The following is an 18,857-nucleotide window of genomic DNA, read 5'->3' as shown; positions in this document are numbered from 1 at the left end:
TCTTAACTAGCTCTTTCCAGTTTACAGCGTGGAATGTAAATTTCCCAAACCACCATTCCAGCTGGCACTTTCCCCAAAGCGCCGGGGCAGGACCAGCCCTGATATCACCAGCATTCCTGTTCTTTTGTCTCAGAGTCTCCAGACTTCCTGCCAGGGCAGGTGGCCAGTGTGCGTGGTGGAATATGGGGTCCCAGCAGGTTGGGAGAGGCAAGCAGCTGGGAAAGACAAGCTGGATGCCCATGGAAGGGACTGTGGAGAGGCCAGAGGACTGGTGACCTCGCCACCCAGAGGTGTTTGTTTAATAGTTAAATAAACCACACAAGAATGGATTTGCCCGCCACTAAGATTCAAGCTCACCCTGCTCCAACATTTGGGGCTCTGTTCAACTTCTGTATCGTTCTGCCTCTCTGGTCATCCACGCCCTACACTCTGCATCTGTGAGGGGGGCATTTAGGGTCCTGGGCTCTCCAAGTGGGGCTCCTTGTGGGCGGGGCTGCACGCAACAGGAGGCATCAGCACAAGGGAGTGGAGGCGCACAGACCATGCAGCCACGGCGAGCGTGCGCAGGGGCCCTTCCGACAGTGCTCAAGGACACCGGGGAGCAGGCTGGTGACCTGCTGGGCGACCCCCAGGGCAGGTGGACCCACAGGGCCTCCCTCCTGCAGGGATGGGAAGGATGCCCAGGTCTGCGTCAGACTGAGGGGCTCACGTGATTGGTGGTCTGATTGCCACGCCTTGGCATGGGCTCCTTCCCTCCCTAGAAGGTGGGTGTCCTGTCCCCTCTCAGTGCTGGCTCCCTCTCTCCCTCCGCTCCCCAGGACCTGTCCCCTCTTTCCAGGCCCTCACATCTGCCCACGCTCCCCCTCCCCCCACCTGCCCTCTACAACCCCCACCCGTCTTCCTGGAGGGAGGAGCACTGCCTCTCCCTCTGCTCTGCTGACGATGAGCCTCAAGGCTCTTCACCTTTGATCATTTTAAATCATTTTGATCATCATACCTTTCATCCTATGATCAAGATTCACACTTGGAAATTAAAAAACAGAACATTAACCGTGTCCCGGTCTCTGCTTTCCTCCGATAGTGCAGTGCTTCTAACTGAGGACGCAGATTGTCAGGAGCCATGGGAAAGAAAGACACAGGCGGGAACCAGTCTGCCAGGAGGTTACGTCTGGGCTCACTGGCTGCTTGGTTCTCCCATCTCACAGGAGTGGCAAGGAGTTCACATGCATTTCGAGACCCCGGTTTAGGAGACTCTTAGGAGACTGCGGGATAGCTGGGGGGAGGGAGGGGTGCCCAGAAGAGCAGTGGCCTCTTGAGTTGCATCCGCGTCCCCTGTGCTGGCATCAGGTCCCGGTCCAGCAGCGCCTGGCTTTCGCATCCCATCTCCCTCCTCTTCTTCGTGGGAGCCGGGCGCTGGTTGAGGTGAAGGGCCAGATGCTCACTAGGACACCCCCGGGCTCTCTTGGAGCCCCTCCCTCCCCAAGCAGATTAATTTGTCTAAATATCAGAGAGTCAGAGGGTGTCTCCACCCACCACCATCGCAGTGACTCCGCCTTCTGGCTGGCTGTGCAGACCGCCCCTGACCTTGGTTTGGAAACCTACAAAGTGCTCCCCTGACCATTTCCTCGTTGTCACTGGTTCTCATAAATGCAAAGGCTTTTCTTCCCTCCTCTCTGGAGAGACAGACTCGTGGCTCCTCTTCTGGCCGAGCCCACCCAGGCCCCCTCCCGCCCACCTGCCGGCCTCCTCCACGCCCTGCACCCCGGGAGCTCAGTGGAACCTGCCTATCCTCCCTGTGGTTTCTGTGGGAATCACATTCCGATCCTTAAGTGAAACGTCATCTCTTCGGGGACGCCTGTGTGACAGAACAGGAAACTGGTCTCTCTTTCTGAGTATCAAGCTCTCCACTGTTGGAAACCTTCTTAGTTTGGACCTTGACCCCAGGGGAGTGCAGTGATCTCTGGTTTAACGTGATGAAATCTTAGCCCCAAAGGGCAAACCGGATTATTACTGGTCGTACATTCTTAATAACGCACTAAATGAGCTGCAACCATGACTAGAGATAAAATAGGAGTTAATGGAAACACATTACGCTATTATTAGCGTTTAATGGAAACTTGTTAAGATTTTATTTAAAACACGGTATGAAAAGTGAAGTTATAATGAAACTGCACAGAGGAGGGAGTTGCCAAATGACCTAGAAGTGGATGAACCCGCAGTGAGCTCTGGTTGGTGGCACTGTCCCAGCTGTCACCTGTCATGAGCTCTGTCTGTGTTCTGCAGGGACAGTGAGTCACAACCACGGCTCGGACGTGGTCTCACCAGGTCTGACACTGCACCCAGGCAGGCCAAGGGCCGAGGTCAGAGTCTGGCTCCTCCCCCGGCCGGCTTTCTGTCCCCTGGGACTCTGAGCCTGTATGCAGGGTGGTGGAGGGTGGGGGTTCCTGTGGGACTGGGATGGAGCAAGTGGCAGCCGCTGGGCCCCAGTGATGTACTGAGGGCTGAAGTTTCCCAGCATTACTTCCGTGGTGGGAGCCGTGCCGAGAACACTGTCACCAGGGCTCAGAGCTCCCCAGCGCACCGTTGAGCAGACTGATGCTTCCCAGGTGTGGCCCTGCTGTCACTGCTTCTAGGAAGGTGCAGGAAAAAACCATCTTTTGTTGCTTAAAGAGGAGGCTTCAGCTTCTGGAGTGTTTCCATGATCACAAACCATCAGCAGCTCAAGATAGGCCTGCCGTGCATGTGTGTTCACACGTGAGGATGGCCTGACCTTATTTTTAGCAATTGAAATGTGGGTTAGACCCCGCCTGACAGACTTGGTCTTCCTGCTGTGTGGGGGCCCGGGGAATTTAACTGAATCTAAGCAACACGTGCACGTGGTTAAAGGGACAGATGCATTTTCTGTGGGGGACAGAGAGCAGCGGGTGGCTTGGGACTGGGAACGAAGTGAACCCCACGCTGAGAACCGTGGGGTCTGCGTCCCCACCCTCCTTCTCCATCCGTGTGAGTCTCAGCCGGGCATTCAAACTCGCTGCAATTTTTTACATCAAAATTTAATCAGTGGGAAAAGGACCAGACAGACTGACTTAGAGAGACCCCTCCGCGCTGGAAGTTCTCGCTTAAGGGCGAAGTGACCAAAGAGTCATCATCCGAGGCCACTCGCAAAGCGTATGCAGTACCAAAGCATTCAGAAAATCATAATCACTGAAGTCTGCGTTCACCTTGAGGTTCACGCTTGGGGCTGTACATTCTGTGGGTTTGAGCAAACATATAGTGACATGAATGCATCCTTATAATATCATTCAGAGTATTGTCACTGCCCTAAAAATCCTCTGGGCTCTGCCTTATTTATTTCCACCTCCTCATCCTCACCTCTGGCAACCACTGATTTTTTTTTTTTTTTTTTTTTGCTGTCTCTCAAGTTTTGCCTTTTCCAGACTATCACACAGCTGGGGACATGCAGTGTGTGTGCCTTCTCAGATTGGCTCTTTTACTGAGCAATATGCATTTAAAGCTCCTTCGTGTCTTTTCACGGTGGAGCACTTTATTTCTTCAGAGCCTCATACTTCACTGTCTGGATGGATCACGTGGTAATTTCTCATTACGAGAGGGACCAAGTGGAATAAAGCTGTTCTGAAGATCGTGAACTAGGAAACAGCAAAAGAACTGAGAAGCAGCAAAGTGGCTGAAGATATAAAGTCAAAGGGGTAGTAGACGTGGAGGGGCTACCTGGAGGCAGCCATCCCTTTCATCACGCGGGAGTGGAATCTGCCGGTACGAAAGCTGCAGGAACACAGAGTAGGAAGCTTGGTCCCAGAGTTTCCCAGTCTGCTCAGCGGAACATCACAACCGCATCAGCGCTTCTCCTTGAAATTGCACAACTCGTAGAGTCATTAAATCTTATTAAATCAGTCCAAGACTATTGGGAGTTGTAACTGTCGGTTTCCAAGCACTGTGTAAAGTCTTATCAAACCATAGGCTTCTCTAATTGTATCTGAGACGCTTCCTTCCAGAACACACACACATAATCACCAAACCAAGGCGCTTGGAGACTCCTTTCCTTGGTTGATGTGACCCTCCAGCAAAGTAACGAAGTGAATTAATTCCTAGGTGGTTAGCACTTTTTATGGTGACTATATTGGCTTAATAATGAAGGAAAGCCATATGTCTACGAGCTTCTGCATGGATATAGATTGAGAAAGTGAGGGAAAGCCAGTGTTTTGTTATGAGACCAGAATGTTGAATTTACATTATTTTCGTCTTACTTCAAGCAAGAGACTGTGGTTTGAATAACTCTGCTAAACAGCTTCGGTGATGAGTCTTGCGACTCTTTATCTTACATCTCCATCCTTCCAAAACAGAAGTAAACAGCAAGACTGCACAGAATTGTAATTATCCACAAGAGCCCAAGAATCTGATAAAAATGGAAATAAATGACTCAATCAAATGACAAAGTAATTTTCTATTTTCAGCTGACTGTTGGGGAAAGCAGTGAAGTAAATTTTCTCTCCACTTTGTAGAATTGTAAAAATTTTATTGACTCTTGGCAAATCCTGTTGTTACAGACCGTCCATCCTTCCGATATGTTGACTACTTGATTATTTATCGTCATGATTTTGCTGTGTGCATTGTTTTTTTCTTTTTTAATCTCATGAGGGGGTGGGGATTTGGTTAAAATTTAGTAGTTTCTACTTGAAACTAAATGGAGTCCCTGGTGTTATATCTTGTTATTTTTTTCTTCTCTTTTTATTTTTTCAAATGTGATGTAATTGACATATAACATTATGTGGGTTTAAGGAGTACAATGCATGGATTTGATACAATTATATATTGCAATATAATTACCACCTTAGTCTTAGTGGGTGCCTCTCTTGGGTCATGTAACTATTTCCTTTTTGTGGTGAGAACAGTTAATATCTAGTCTCTTAGCAACTTTGAGTGTATAAAGCAGTCCTGTTACCTATAATCACCCCACGGTGCATTATCTCTTCAGGACTTAATTACAACAAACATGCAACTGCTAGATAAGCAGGTCTGATTATATTCTGCTCTTAAGGAGTTTTATTTATCAAATACTACTTCTAATTTATTTTTACAGTCTTTTTTTCTAAACATTCTTCTTTTGACATTTTATTTGTGAGAGAGACACTTGAAAGAAAACAATAATTTAGTTACAGAATCTGCTTCCTGTTAAGATCGGAATTTTCTTAATTTATTTTGTATTTGAATTTCCTTCTTGTTTAGTGGGGCTCCAATTGTACTAAAGTTTTAGTGGAAGAACATTCTCCTGGTACAAGGTGAATGAGTGTGTCTGTGTTACGCCTGTGTGTCTGGCTGGGGCTATGGAACTATGTGTGTCCCATTACGCCAGTGGTGAAAGATTAGTTTTTTTAATCTGGGAAATTGCCACCACCTTTCTGTGGGACATATTAAATGCTATATATATATTTTTAGTTTAAACTTAAATTGTGGCCAAGTTAGACCCCCAGAGGATTACGTATACATTTTATTCTGGGGAGAGTGCATACATTGAGGTCAGGAAATAGAATTTCTCCAGCCCCCATGAATCTATCCACCATCCACCATGTGCTTTTCACCAGTCCCCACACCCACTCACCCTTCCAGAGGTGACCACTATCCTCAAGAGGTTTGTTTTTTCCAGAGAACTCTGCCACGTTTTCTAGTGCTGACCATGCCATTTCACAAACTGAACTGAACTAACTAAACTTCTAAGCCTCCTCATTTGTGAAACCTCATGTAACCTTCCTCATAGGGGTAAGAGCGTTATGAGCATCAAATGAGACAAAACATGTAGAGTCCTTAGCAAGGTGTTTGGGAGAAAATAATTCCAAACAATTTCAGTTATTAGTACCGTCACCATTGTCAATCCTCAGTACACTTGATCATCAAAATTCTAGTGAAAAGACACTACAGTTATTCCAATTTTATAAATGTTCTGATAATTTTCAGAAGCAATTAAGACAATCTAGCCACGTGTCATAGATTTAGTCATCGGCATAGAGCACACAATTATTTCTAATTTTTTTCTGCTGAATTAGAGAATTTTCTACAGACTTTGAAACTATGAATCAGTGATTTAAAGTCCTTCATAATCAGAAAGGGAAATGATTGATTTAAGTGATACTGGGGAAAAGCTGTCGCATGTTAAAACCACGTGTCAGATTTGGGGTTGGTGCACCTGCTGTGTCCTTTGAGTCAAAGTCGCCGAGGGGACCTGAGGCCCTCCGTGCTGGTCCAGCTTGGTTCTCAGGTTGTCAGATTTCAGGTACAATGGTTGCCATGAAAACATCTTCCGTAGTGAAACATGTATCGATTTATTCCCACATGCTCAAAGGCGTTTCTGGTCAATTCAGGCTAACTGGAAAGTCTGAGAAGCACATTTAAAATTCTCTGTCATTTCATTCCGCCTGACATCTCAGTTCAAAGTTGCTCAGTGAAGTGGGCCGACGGCCTGGTGCCCAAGATGAAAGCCCCTGAATAAAAGATGAATGTGTGTGCTCATTCCAGCCCTCACTGCCAGATATCAAAGCCAATTAGGACACTTAGGGGCTCATTTCATGGCAGCGGGGACTGAAGATTGCGGGTTTTGACTACTAAATCAAGAAACCATGTTTTCCTACATAGGTTTGCAAGTGCAGAGTGATTTTTGTCTGTTTGCAATGACTCATGTTTATTTGTGCCTTAATTCACCGTGTTTCAACCCGAGCTTCACACATTCCATCTGTGTGAGCTTAGACAAGGACACTCAGGGCTACAGTGCAGATTTTCAAAATTTTGTTTTGGATTCTCAACTGTGTACAACAGGACCCCAGCTTCCCACCCATAAGATCGTTATCTCACCAAAGATTAGCAACAATTTTTTTTTTAATTTATCTTTTAAAATTTATTTATTTAATTTATCTTTTTATTATCATGTATATAATTCCTTTTTATTTGTCTTTAAAAACTTTACTTATTTATTTAATTTATTTTTTGTTATCATATAGTCAGTCTGTTTTCACATTTCCCTAATTGGATGTTTAAATTTTGTTTAAATTGGGTTCCCAATGAGGTTCATATTTTGATTGCTTGAGGCTCTTTTATTTTCCCTTACATTAGCTTTTCTGTTGAAGAAACTGGGTAGTTTGTAGGGTTTGCCACAGTCTAGATTTCATTAATTTCAGCCTCATGGCATTTTAAACACACTCTTTTATTCTCTGTAGCACCTGTAAATCGGTGGGTCTAGATGTGTGGTCAGATTCAGCCTTGGTTTTGTTTTCTCCTTTTCTTTCCTTCCTTGCTTTCTTTCTTCTTATTTCTTTCCTTCCTTCCTTCCTTCCTTCTTTCCTTCCTTCCTTCTTTCCTTCTTTCCCTCCTTCCTTCCTTCCTTTCTTCCTTCCTTCCTTCCTTTTTCCTACTGGGTCTTTCCGTCAGGAAGCACATGCTGTCTGGTTATCTCCTTTTTTTGGGGATATTTATCAGCCATTGATAATCTATGCTTAGATTTATTAATTCATTGGTTTTGCAAAACATTATTTTCTAATTCTATCATACTTCCTTCATTTAAAGCTGGGATAATTCAAGAAGGAAACCTTCCCTCGTTGACTATCTGGTTATGCCGATGTACAGATTTTACAGGGACGGCTTGATCATTACTTGACTCCCTCTCCCTCCAGTTTTAAAAACCAGTTTTAAAATGAGGAGTTGGCTCCTAACATACATCCAAGGTCGATGAATGAGCTGAGGTTCCTTCCTTTCTGATACGTATTGTAAACTTCTTGATCTTTCATGTGTTTTAATCCATTGCAACTAATATCTTTGTCAACATCCAAATCATTCTGTTTTTGGCCAGTGGGAGCCTATCCTGGTTAGCTCCTGAGTCCTTCTGATGGGGCCCGAGTTGTCCTGACCGCTCCCTCGCTCTCTGGGGCAGCGAGATGTTCCGGACTGATCTTGTAGTTGGAATCAGCTGTTTCTCAAGGAGCCCTTGTCTCCTCAGTGAGAGACGGTATTTGATGGCTGTAATCTGAGATGTCATACTGGCAGGTTGGTCTTTGCTCCTAGGCCTTGTCAGTGTATAGGACTAGGGGATATGCATGTTTTCAAAGGTAAGTCATGAGTCTACACTGATATTTCCAACTCAAACTGCGCATTACAGGGATTTTTCCAACCCTCATTAATCTTGTCTCCCTTCGACCACACTTGAAAATCTCAGCTCCCGATGCCGACTGAAATGCTTGTCATGCAAAACACATCATAACAGGACAACACTGCCACTACCACCGCCGGGAAAATGGTTTCAGAATTCTGTAGATTTTTTTCCTTTTTGTCCTTCAGGACTGTCCTACTATGGACATATGGTTACATTTCTGTGTGTTAAAGCTTAGTGTGTCTCCTCTCTAAGCAAGTACGCTGCCAACGAGATACACAGGTTTATTTGTTGTATTTGCTTTTGATTTGTAGGGGTGGCTTTTGAAAAGACATTTAAATGTGTTTCACAAATAACATAAAATAATGACATCATTCCAAAGTCAAATCTATTTTTCAAAAACCCAAAGCCATCCAGCTGATAGCCGTCACGTCTGCCCCTGTTCTCACTCCTTCAATAGGGAACCGTGGGTGGGTGGTGAGCTTTAAACAGTCAATAAATAGTAGTTATGAATCCACTTTTTGAGCAAAGAATTCTACTAGTTCTGCTAAGTGACCCCTTAACATGCTTTAGAATTCCGTCCTCCGTAAATAAAATATAGAAGCAGGTGGCAGGTCATCAAAAAACAGTATTTTTGATGCTTTCTTTTTTCTTTTTTAAAAGTAATTTGTGGTCATTTCATAGTGTCTCCTTGTTGCACATCTGAGACTAATATAATAAAGAGGAAAATAATTAAAAGTAAATCAGTAAATTAAAAAGCACCTTTGGTGTGTTAGCTCCCCATGTGTGCTGTAACAAGTTTACGGCGCCCTCGGGGGGAGCCAGCAGGCCCTGGGGCTTGGCTGTGCCTTCGGGAAGATGCTAAACCCACTTCCGGCAGCTCCAGCTGACCCTTGGCTGTGGCCCCATCCCTCCCATCGCTGCCTCCGTGGTCACATGGCCTCCTCCTCTTTTTGTCAAATCTCCCCTGAAGGATTCTTACAAGATGCTTGTCCCTGTATTTAGGGACCCCTGAATAATCCACGAAGATCTGGTCATCTGAAGCTCCTTAAATGAAAAGAGTTGGACAACACCATTTTCCAAATAAGGTCACATTCGCAGGCTCCAGGTGTGGGGGTGTGGACATATTTTTGAGGGGGGAGGGCACTAGTCTACCTACTACAAGGAGGAGCGGGACTAGTGTTGGTTAAAAAACCCTAAAACCTAGGGAGAAGGTCTTGAATTAAAAGGTCCTATTGAACATCACCCTCATTTCCCCACCCCCAGTGGAGCTGAAGCCTCAGTTATGCAAGGTGAGTTCTAGAGGTCAGCTGTGTGGTGTTGGGCCCCAAGTCCACAATGCTGTGTTGTAGACTTAAGATTTTGTGAAGAGGGTAGATCTCGGGTTAAATACCCTTACCACACACAAAAAGTCTTACCAAAATTTAATTGTACAAAGGAGATGCGGGTGGAGGAGTCTCTGCTCCAGCTGGAATCCCCTGGGGAGAGGACGCTGTGTCTGGGGCCGGGGTCCCCGGCTTCCTGACAGTGCTGGCCTGAGTGGGACCCTCGTCTCCGGGGTCTGGCAAGAAGAACGTAGGACCAGGGAGGAATCAAAATATTACTGCTTAACCACCAGGAAAGCATCAAAGTAAATCTATCAGTAACCCGAGGGACACAAATAGTAATAGAAGGAATAAAGAAATGAAGTGAATGCGTGGTGTTGACAGTTTAAAATAAGTCTTGAGCGTAAGTGAGGAAACAGTCCTTTGTGGTCACGCTATTTATAGTCCTTTTTTCTGATATTTCAGGTGTTTGAGACATTGAAATGCACGTGCCTTGCTAAACTGGGTATCACCACTGAGCATGTTTTCAGACATGCAATTAGTCGACTTTGTAATCAATGTTGAAATTCTCAAGAAACGTCAGTTTTCTGCATTTTGCCAGATTAAATAAATTAATTTATCAAACTGAGCATTAAACAAATAGTAATGAAGGCTCCACTTCACACACTTAAAAGAACATACTAATTGCCTTCGTGACTGAGACCTTTTTTAAAGGACGAACCTGCTTCCTTTTCTTACCCCTCCCCTTGGGGGCCCCTCCTGGAGCCGACTGGGGGTGCCCCAGCTCCCCCCTCAGCCTCTTTCTGAAAGGAGTTGAGACCTCTAGCCCTTGACGCTGGAGGCCAGTGGGGGCCTCCTTTTCTGACCCTGAGGTCTCCCAAAGTTACCCACCTCCCATTGCAGTCAACTCACATCTATGTCAGTTTATTGTTAAGTCAGATGTGCAGTCACGTTTGGGGGTGCTACTACTGTCTCAATGATGAGTTGATTGTACGGAATAGATACTCCACTGCAATGCCTCATTCTCAACTCCTGTTTCTTCAGCAGAATTCTGTTTTCATGCAGCATAGGAATAGACCCTCTCCCCAGGAATACGGTCTTTGCTTTTATGAGTAATAAATTTGTTATTCTTGTTTTCTCCCTTTGAGAACTTTCCTAGGCTCCCTGCCCAGCCACTCTGGATGTGACAATTACTTCTGTTTTTGCTTTTCTTTCTGGTGCTCTCAGCAATGGTCCTGAAATACACCCAGCTTCCGCTGCTGGATGGGTGCAAATTGACGACCCCTCCGGACACAGGTACCCATAAAACGGCAGACCCAGCACCTGGTGGAAATATTTGTTTTCTCTTCCTAACTCAGAAAGTTGATTCAGAGTCCACCGAGAGCAACTTTCAAAGGAAAGTTGAGCTCACTTTTTCATTGGTAGGTTTCTACTGCTGGGAGAAGGCTAAATAAAGGTTCCATGTGGTGTTTGCAACAAGGGAAAATTCAGCGGAGAAATGCGTGGCTCCTTCCAAACTGGGCAGTGATTGGGGTCATACTTGTCAGGGAGCGAGAAAGGTTGCTTGGAGGTCACCGGGAAACAGGTCCAGGCCTGACGTCTGAGTGTGATGTGTCATTGTGTCTCCTCCTCATCTTAGGGGACGGTCTGGAAGCACCCTGAACGTTTTCTCTTTGCCGTTTGAAATTTCTGGGTACTGTTCTCTCATTTTATAAATAGAAAAAGCAGTGCATCAAGGGAGAGATTAAACGACTCCTTGGAAAGAGAGCTGACTCACTCCTTCCTTAGGTCTGTATGTACTGAGTATGTTTCATGACCCAGAATGGGCTGGGCTCTGGGGTCACAGGGATGGAGAAGGCAGGGAGGCTGAGAGTGTCCCTGCGCACCTGTGCAGCATGTCTCGCCATGGTACAATGGCTCTGCCTGCACGCAGCTCCCCTCAGGCCCTGGCCTCGTGATGTCCCCAGCCTGTGAGGATTAGCATGTCTGGCCATTTCAGGACTCCGTTCAGCACGTCGGGTGCAAGACCTTAACTTCCCAGGGATAGAGGAGGCCACCAATGTGAACACACAGTCGCAGAGACTTAGTGGAGACAAAGAAGGAGGACCATCGGACGGCTGAAAGCTGTGCTGGACGATCATGGTGGCTTATGGGGTCAGCTCTGCACATGACTGGAAAGACATTGCCCGCCATCACTGCGGAGGTCAACATACAATTTTGTTGGTGACATGCAGCCCAGCAAAGTGTCTCCCTTACTTCTCCCTGTGAACTTGACCCATATGAAGCCAGGCTACGCTTGAGTGATGCTGTGTGTGGCAGGATGCACTTGCCCAGGGCAAACAGACCCAGGTTTCTAAGGTAGAAAGGTGGGCAAGGACCTGCACGACAACCACCCTGGGCATCTCCTGAGTTCCCTTCCTGGTTGTCAGGGCTGAAGCACCCACGCTGGAAATAAAAAGTCACCCCTGAGATCCAACATCATTGAATCAACAGAAGTGTTTTCTGAGACGGGTCAAGAAGGGATGATTGGCAGAGGGGTGGCTGGCGTCAGGCACAGAGCCTACAGCCCCAGCATGCTGCTCAGCCACGTGAACACAGCCATCTGGAACCTTCTGTGAGGGTGCCTGGTGGCATAGACCCTCCCTTAGAAATACTTCGTGCCGTCCCCATGTGTGTCCCAGCAGTGACATTCGCCCGGCAGCGTCACGTTGGAGAGGAATGTCAGTGTGTCCCACTGAGAACCACCACCCCTCCTGTTCTCACTCTTCCTCCTTCTTGCTTTTTTGGAGAATTTCCTTCCTTTTGGACTTTCCCTTTCCTTACAACGTGATGAACAGCAGCTTCTTCCCAGCCACGCTCCTCTCAGTGAGTATTTTTCTGTTTTCCTGCCTCCACCTGCCTTAAACCACACTCCTCCTTTCCGCCTGGGTCTGGAGATTTTCTACCACGTCTCAGCCCGTCCGCCCAGAGTGGGTGGCTCCTGGTCCCAGCCCTGCATGGGAGAACTCATACCCATGTTTGTAAATGTTTAGGACCATCATAATACGGAAAAAAGAGTCCAGCAATCTGGAAACAAACATGAAGCCTGTGAGCTACTGACAGTGGGGGAAAAAGAACTCTTCTGGGAAATCATTCAGCAGGACACCTTTTAAAAAATCAGTGAAAAGCCGCAATGGCAGGAGCAACAAAAACTATGTGATGAATCAAGGCAAGGGGCCAAATGCCATAAATGTAACGCATCTTTCTGAGAACTTCTCACCTGATGAAGACTGCGTGGCTTGGCGTCTCAGCACTGGGGTTCTGGGGTCACCAGCTGGTGCGGGTGTGTTCCAACCAGCGAGTCTTACACCGACATCCCAGACGCGACACCTCTGCCTCGTCACACCGGTTCTAACAGACTCACGTCCACGCAGCGGTTCACGCTGGTCCCAGGCGTGTCCAGAAGAGACATCCACGGCCCCCGTGGCTGGATCTTCTATGGGGTGAATTGCATATGAAACAACATCATCATTGCCTTCCGTTTGGAACTGAAATTTACATTGTCCAATTGTTTTGATCTTGCAAGGTGAGATCTTAATATTTGGCAAATATCTGTAGCCTGTACTTATATTAAAGCAAATACTTATAATCTGTACATATTCTCTACAAAGCGAAGATACTGAAGAAATCAAACACAGTCCATGTGCAGGACGTCATTTGCTGTTTTGTTTTGTTGGCTGAGTCCCAGTCGTTGTCTGTGTCATAACTGATGGAGGAAGAGAAGTAGACTTTGGAGTTGAAATTGGAAATATGATAATTCCTATGAAAAGATTCAATTTGCTATATACAGTTTTTGGCTTTACTGCCATACAAAATACTGCTATTTAATTTCCACGTAGCATTTTCTCTGATCTAACATAAAGTTTTAAATGTCAACCTACAAACATCCCAGTTAAATGTCACTTGTGTTGATTTTTTTTTTCTCAGAAATAAGTTAAAAATGAAAATTCCAGAAATAGTCAACCAATGCTAACATAAGAGCCAGAAGCAAAGTGCTCCAAAGAAGTTCAGCAAATTCAAATTCAGTCCACGGTGGAGAACCCTGGTTGTTCCCTATGTGTTATGTAGATGGAAATGTGTGTGTGTAAATATTTAATACATGTTAAAATCCACCCAGTCTTTAAGCCTGCTTATGCAGAGCTACATTAAAATGGAGAAACTGTCATTGGAAAAGGGGCATGAAATGGCTTCTGAAATGTATGTTAGGTATATGGATCTTTTTTTTTAATTTAAAGAGTTTTTATTGAAGTATAGTCGGTTTATAAAATTGTGTCAATTTCTGGTGACAGCATAATGCTTCAGTCATACATGCACATACATAGATTCCTTTTCATCCTTTTTTTCATTACAGGTTACTACAAGATATTGAATATAGTTTCCTGTGTTGTTTATTTTATATATAGTAGTTAGTATCTGCAAATCTTTAACTCCCAATTTATCCCTTCCCAACCCCGTCCCCCCTGGTAACCATAAGTTTGTTTTCTATCTCTGTGAGTCTGTTTCTGCTCTGTAAATAAGTTCATTTGTGTCCTTTTTTTAGATTCCACATATAAGTGATAGCATATGGTAGTTTTCTTTCTCTTTCTGGCTTACTTCACTTAGAATGATGATTTCTAGGTCCATCCATGTTGCTACAAATGATATTTTCTTTTTTCATTGCTGAGTAGTATTCCATTGTATAAACATACCACAGCTTCCTTATCCAGTCATCTGTCAGTGGACATTTAGGTTGCTTCCACATCTTGGCTATTGTAAAAAGTGCTGCTATGAACATTGGCATGAGTGTGTCTTTTCTAATTAGAGTTCCCTCTGGATATATGCCCAGGAGTGGGATTGCTGGATCATATGGTAAGTCTATTTTTAGTTTTTTAAGGAATCTGCATACTGTTTTCCATGTGGCTGCACCAAACTACATTCCCATCAACAGTGTTGGAGGGTTCCTTTTCCAGGAATTGTTTAAGTGAAATGCTGTTGAATAGTTGGTGTGCAATTAATTTTTTAGCATAAAGCACGAGCTTTACTTTTATTTGTATTAAATTCTCATCTTGTTGATTTGGACACATCACTCAGCCCATTGACCTCTCTCTGAATTGTGATTTCCTTGTAGTTTATAAGCTCTCTCTTCCTGACTCTCTTCCTTGGCAGGACAGTGAGGTGGACTGACTTTGCTTGCATGGCTTCTGGGTCAGTCAGGGCCCTGGCAGAAAAGAGACGGCTCACTCACTGGGTCACTGAGGAAAGTTTGCTACAGGAATTGCTCTCAAACACAGAGGCTGGGTTTCAGAAATCAATGGGACATTTTTTACAGTAGCCAAAAGGTGGAAGCATCCCAAGTATCTGCTGATGGATGACTCGATGAACAGAATGTGGTCCACGCATTCAGTGGGGCACTGCTCACCTTTAAACAGGAAGGGGATTCTGACACATGATGCATCATGGATGCATCCTGAGACATTATACTAAGTGAAATAAGGCAGGAAAAAAGGACAAATACTGTATGATTCCACCTTCCTGAGGTCCCTGGAGCAGCCAGGTTCGCAGAGACAGAGGGTGGAAGGGTGGGTCCTGGGGCGGGCGAGGGGATGGGCGAGAGGACGAGAAGGGGGGTGGCAGATGAGGGGATGAGGAGCTGTGTGTAATGGGAGCAGAGTTTCAGTTCTGTGAGATGAAACGCGTTCTGGAGATGCAGTTAGCAGTGGTTCACAGGAATGTGACTGTATTTAATGCTCCTGGACTGTGCCTTTATAAAGGGGTAAGATGGTAACTTTTATGTTACATGTGTTTTATCATAATTTATTTAAAAAAAAAAAAAAAAGGAAAAGAAACCAATGGGGAAGGGTGTGACAGCCTGGAAGCTGTCAGCAGCCCCAGAGGAGGAAGGCGAGTGTTCAGGAACCTGGGAGCGCAGCGCCACGCACAGGACCGTCCGGCAGAGGCTGTGGCCGTCAGTGGCGGGACACCTTCGAGGGACACGCGTGGACAACAGAGACAGGGAGCTCGCGCTTCCTCCGGCCGCTTTCTGCCAGCACCTGTCGGCGGCGGGGCCAGCTGGGCTGGGAGGCGGGCCGCCCACTCCGGGCAGCCGCCCAGGGACACGCGAGTGGAGGGGGCCGGCGGGGCCCCCGGGGCAGTGACGGCGGGGCGGCCGGCTCAGGTCCCGAGGGCTCGGGCGGGCGGGGAGGGTGCTTCTGAGCCTGCGGGACAGAATCTGGGCCTTTCCAAAGAGAATGGGAGTCAGAGAGGAATGACAGCCAGATCACCTGTCCTGAGCGGGTGCGAACACGTCCGCAGAGCACACCGCCGCTGAGTAGATCGCTGTGACCTCGGAAGCAGGAGGCGGCCAGTGAGAACGCAATCTCTGTTTTCCTGGAGTCTGCAGAAGTGTCAACGGCTAGTGAACTTTTAAGTAATGCTTATGTTTCTTAGAGGAAATGGGGCCTGTTTTTACTGTGAATGAAAACACATTATCTGCTTTCCCTCCCTGGGCTTTGCGTTTAGTGTTGTAGCTAAAGGTCTTTGCCAAGTCCGAGGTCACCCACGTGCTTTTCTAGGAGTCGTATCATTTTGCATTTTTATTTCGACCTGTGATCCTCTTTGAGTTAAATTCTGTGAAAGGTGTAAGGTCTGTATCTAGAATTATTTTATTATTAGGTTTTTGATCCGTGGATGTCCGGTTGCCCCAGCACATTTGTGGAGAAGACCCCTTCCTCTGTTCCTTTGCCTTTGCTTCTGGTCAAGGGTCAGCTGACTACTGACTGTCTCTGGGCCAGGGTCCCGGCTCCCTGTTCTGTCCCATCCATCTGCCCATCTTGTTCACCAGCACACAACTGCTTTGACTATGTGGCTTCACGGTAAGTCGTGAGGCCGGGTCCCGTTGGTCCTTTATTCCTTGTGTGTAGCTCTTATTTCATTCTTTAAAAAAATCTGAGATGGCCACAGGGTGCTTGGTGCAGCCTCTTTCTTCTTAGTTTATTTTCTACTTTTTATTCCGTAATAAATTCCTAGCAGATACATTGTTGAAATTTTAAAGGCGAGCCTGTCCCCCACCTTTCTTGTATGGTTATCTCCTCATGTTGAGGTAGGAAGGCTAAAGCATTGTCAGAATGGACATGTCAGAATAATCTTGGACGGCCTCAAACAATTTCCTGTATTTGCAAAGGGCAGCTTGAAAGTGGCCATTTACCATAACCAAGTGTAAATCGGCCGGTTTCCGCAGGTCAGCTACACTGTACACTATTTCCTCTTGGATGGTTGTATTTCACAAATATGTGATACTAGTATTATTTAAATGCCATTGTGCATGTTCAGAAAATACTATTATATACCTAATGTTAATGCAGACAAAAACCAATGATGCATTAAAACCTTAAAGGGGTGGGACATGGATATAATTTCTGGGGCAGTGACAAGGTGGGTTGATGAAAAGTTCCCATGACGGCATCACTTCATTGAAATACTCCATATTACTCAGAGTAAGTCCTGCAGCATCTGACATGCAGATGCAGGTGCTAGACAAGACCTGCTGAGATTTGCATTTTAATATCTCCCAGAGACTCAAGCACCTCCAGCCAGAGGGGCAGGAGGAGACTTCCGTTTGAGCTGTGATTTATCGGATGAGCTATGGGCCTCTGGTGTTGATAATTGTTTTAAGTCCCGCTGTTCTCGCCGATGCTGCCTTTTAATCAGCATCTTACAGCTGCATCACCACAGCCATCCATCTACTGTTCTCTTAGCTTGGAACATTTCAGCCTCTTTCTATTTTATTTTTTAGAGTTGGCTTTGTGTTTGCAGTGTCACGTTTACATTTTAAAGAGACAGGCAGGGAAAGGAGAGAAAGTAAAACCCGGATTCTCAGAGACCGCTCATTTTCTTCGTGATGAATTTCACAGTGGAAAGCATGTCGGGCACTGGTCCTTTTCACTTGCGGAAGAGTTCAAAGGCCTGATTTTACAATATCCTGTTTTTCTTATATTCTTCCCCCACCTTTTTTGTACGTATATATATTTTTTATTGAAGTATAGTCAGTTTACAATGTTGTGTCAGTTTCTGGTGTACAGCACAATGCTTCAGTGATACATGAACATACGTGTATTCATTTTCATATTCTTTTTCAGCATAAGTTACTACAAGATATTGAATACACGGCATGAACTTGTTATTTATCCTTTTTTTTTTTAAACATGAAAGCGTCTGACAGTGGGTTAATTATTTGTCTCTGCCAAGTAAACGTTCAGAGCCAACGCCTGGCTAACATGCTGCAGGACATCTTAAGCCCTCTGTATTTCAGTCCATCAGGGTGACCAGGTATGCTTTGCTGAATGCTGGTGATGCTTCTGAGGAATGCCATTCATATCACTGACAGCATGGATTCTTATTTTTATGACAAGAGTTTTCCAGCTGGTGGAGGTTGTGTCTTGTCTTTATAAAATTAATTTGTCATGAAAAATTTCCAATGATGGGAATAAAGTGTCTCACAGAAGGGGCATCTGTTTTTTAACTTAAATCGACTAAGGGGATGATTCTGTTTACCAAGGTGAGGCTCCCTGGAGGCAGAACACATTTGTAAAAGAGTTCTTGGGTCTAGTTTTTGATCTGTTAAAGCTGTACAGTGGCAAAGCCAAGAAGGCAATTGAATATATTGAGTGTATTGAATAAGGCAAAAAGGGGTTTAGGCTAGAGATGAAGACAGGAAGAAATACCCCCGAGACAATGGCGATGATGTGGGAGTGGGTAAAATCACCCAGGTACGGAGTGTGGAGTTGCGAGAGAAGTCCAGCATTAGAGGAATCCGGTGTTAAAACAGAGACATGGAGGAACCAGCCAGCAGACTAAGGAGGGGCAACCAGACAGTCAGGAAGGAAGGTGCAGCCCTGTGATTCCAGAAGCCAGGGGAAGAGAGAGCTTCCAGAAGGAAGGAGGCATCGTGAGTGTGAAAGTCGCTGAGCATACAGCTTGGATGAGACTGGCAAAGGGTCCCCGGGATTCAGGAGCAGTGGTGAAAGTCAAGATGCAATGGCGTGGGGAGTGACTGCATGGTGACAAGTGGGAACTCTTGGGGGCACGCAGCTGCAGAAGGAAGGAGAGTGAAGGGCAGTGACCGAAGGAGACAGGGTGTCAAGGGAATGTCTTTTAAGTGATGAGTAAGATATAAGTGGGTATTGGGAGAGACCCCTTCCTGGGTCTGTTTCTCACACCTTGCAAGAGGAGGCGTGGACGGCCATTGCTCTGGACTGTCTGGTGGTGAACGCCTCTGCAAGGTGCAAGGTTTCCCTCTGAGCCAAGCACGGATTTGTCCACATCCAGCAAACAAGATAATGCCTCCCTCGGGGGCAAAGCTCAGCCGG

The sequence above is a fragment of the Camelus bactrianus genome, chromosome 28 (assembly GCF_048773025.1).
Source record: "Camelus bactrianus isolate YW-2024 breed Bactrian camel chromosome 28, ASM4877302v1, whole genome shotgun sequence".
Taxonomy (NCBI): domain Eukaryota; kingdom Metazoa; phylum Chordata; class Mammalia; order Artiodactyla; family Camelidae; genus Camelus; species Camelus bactrianus.
This window is presented reverse-complemented; position numbering follows the sequence as displayed.